We start from the raw sequence: 3,209 nt of genomic DNA on the forward strand, positions 1-3,209 counted from the left end.
TGATGACATCTTGGTCTATTCAAGAAATGAGACCGAACATCTTTGAACACTGCGGTTAGTGTTGCAAATTTTACGGGACAAGCAATTATATGCTAAGTTCAAACAAGTGTGAGTTACGGTTAGAGAGGTTAGCTTCTTGGGTCATATGGTATCTGCATCGGGTATTCGAGTGGGCCCGAATAAAATTTTAGCCATACTAAATTGGAAGCCTCCAGAAATATTCTTGAGGTTGAAGCTTTTGGGGCTTCTTAGGTTATTACCGGCGTTTTGTAAAAGGGTTCTCAACGATAGCCACGCCGATGACGAAGCTTCTCCAAAAGGATGTTAAGTTCGAATGGACGGAGAAATGCCAAAAAGCGATCAATGAAAACTTATTTGGTGAAGCCCCAATTCTAGTGCAACCCGAGTCCGCAAGGAGTTTGTTATCTATAGCGACGCCTCTCTACTTGGGTTAGGTTGCGTATTAATGCAAGAAGGTCGAGTTGTGGCCTATGCGTCGAGGCAATTAAAGCCACATGAGAAAAATTATCCGACTCATGATCTCGAATTGGCGCCATCGTATTCGCCTTAAAGATTTGGCGACATTACTTATTTGGTGAAAGGTGCCATGTATACTCGGATCACAAAGTCTCAAATATTTGATGACCCAAAGAGACTTAAATCTGCGACAAAGGCGTTGGCTTGAGTACATTAAAGGATTATGAATGATCATTGATTATCACCGGGAAAGGCGAATGTGGTTGCGGATGCCTTGAGTCGTAAATCGTTATTCACTACGAGCGATGAATGTGCACTTATGCTGTCCGATCCGACGGTGTGTTAGTGGCTGAATTGAAAGCCAAACCACTATTGACACACCAAATTCGAGAAGCTCGAGAAAGTCGACGACGAGTTGGTTGCAAAAGCGGGCTGCGTGTGTTCGAACAAGGACTCGGAGTTTCAAATCGGCGATGACGATTGTTTGAGGTTCAAAAAGTCGTCTGTGTGTCCCAGGAATTGAACTCATTTCGATAATTCAGAATGAAGCCCATTGTAGCCAAATGGCAATCCACCGGAGTCTGAAGATGTACAATGATTTGAAACGTCGATTTTGGTGGCATGGTATGAGCGAGACATCTCGACTTTGTTTCAAGATGTTTAATATGTCAACAAGTGAAAGCGGAACATCGGTGCCTTGAGATTACTTGACCAATCACGATACCGAGTGGAAATGGGATCGAGTCACAATGGACTTTGTATCCGGACCGCCATTGTCGACAAGTAAGAAAGATGCGGTTTGGGTCGTGGTAGATCGATTGACTAAGTCGGCCCACTTTGTCCCCGTCACGTCGGATTTTTCAATGGACAAATTAAGCGGAATTGTGCGTTTCTCAGTTGTGAAATTACGGGGTGCCTATTTCTATCGTGTCGGATAGAGATCAAGAGATTTACCTCGCGGTTTTGGAAAAAGTTGCAAGAAGCTTTGGGTACCAAGTTGCATTTAAACCTTGCCTTTCACCCCAAACCGATGGTCAATCCGGCGGGTAATTCAGATACTTGAGGATATGTTAAGATGTTGCGTCCTCGAGTTTAGTGGTTTATGGGAGCGGTATTTGCCGTTGATTGAATTCGCTTACAACAACGACTTTCAATCGAGCATTAAGATGGCACCTTATGAGGCTTTATGCGAGCGTAAATGCCGTACACCATTGTTTTGGGTGAGCTTGGTGAAAGCAAGATTTTGGGTGGATTTGATTAGGGATCTTTGAATGAAAGTGAAAGTAATCCGTGAAAGTTTGAAGATAGCCTTCGATCGTCAGAAGTCGTGCGGATATGAAGCGTAAGGATATCGAGTATCAGGTGGGTGATAAAGTGTTTCTCAAGGTATCGCCTTGGAAAAAGATACTCAGGTTCGGCCGTAAGGGCAAGTTGAGCCCGAGGTTCATTGGGCCATATGAGATATCAGAGCGAGTCGGTCCAGTGGCATATCGTTTGATTTTGCCCCCTGAACTCAAAAAGGTTCACGATGTCTTCCACGTGTCGATGCTTGACGTTATAGATCCGATCCAACGACGTGATTAGTCCATCGAAATTGAAATTCAAGCTAATATGAGTTATGAGGAAGAACCAATTCGTATCCTATCACGAAGTGAAAGAGTTGCGAAACAAGCGGGTTCGCTAGTGAAAGTGTTATGGCTCAAGCACGGGATAGAAGAAGCTACTTGGGAGACCGAGAACTCTATGAGGGAGCGATATCAGAACCTATTTACGGTAAGCTTTTGAGGGACGAAAATCTCTTGAGTGGGGAGAGTTGTGACACCGAATGTGACCCTAGTCGGAGAGTGGTTTGGGACCACGAAACCGAGTCACAAGAATAATTAAGTGTTATATTCCGTGCTTATTGTATGTGGAATTGGTATGCGTAAATATTTCGTGTCTCGATTTTTATTAATTAGGTGCTAATTTATAAGAAAGGACTTAGTAGTGAACTTTGAAAATACGATAGGAAATATGTGATGACTAATTAAAGCATGCATGCAAAATAATGGACTTGCATGTCAAATTTCCCTTTTTACAAATGATGGCGGCCATGACAAAGTGATATGGGCTAAACATGTCATGAAACATGTTTTGTTGGGCATTAGGGAGAAATCATAAACAAATAAGCATGGGTAAGAAAAGAATGAAAAAAAAATGTGTGTGAGAGAGTAGCATTCCCCCATTGCCGTGCAACCAAGAAGAAAACAAAAAATTTGTTCATCCTTTCTCATCTTTTGGCGAAAATCATAAGGAGGAAGAAAGGATTTTTGCTCCATTTTTGGTTTAGAAGAGAACTAGAAGGTGATTTGGCCATACTTGTACCAAGATTAAGGTATGTATGAGGTTGTGTTTGGAGTTTCATGCATGACTTGGTTACTAACTTGATGTGCATGTTAGCCATGGCTCAAATCTTTGTTATGCCATGGAAATGGTATTTGGGCAAAGTTGTTATGGTGATAAAGCCATTGCATGCTAAGTGTGAAGCTTGATGATGATGCATGCAATGATGGATTTTCTATTCATGAGTAAGATTTTGAGTTTTCTCTTTGTTTTATCATGACTAAAGTTGAAAAGGAGCATGATTGTCATATTCGGCCATGATGCATTCTTGAGCATGATTCATGCTTCTTGCATGTTAGTTAAAATTTGTGTTTTGGATGGCTATGGACACCTTGAAAATTCGGCCATGC

This window comes from Gossypium arboreum, unplaced genomic scaffold (genome assembly GCF_025698485.1).
Source record: "Gossypium arboreum isolate Shixiya-1 unplaced genomic scaffold, ASM2569848v2 Contig00193, whole genome shotgun sequence".
Lineage (NCBI taxonomy): Eukaryota > Viridiplantae > Streptophyta > Magnoliopsida > Malvales > Malvaceae > Gossypium > Gossypium arboreum.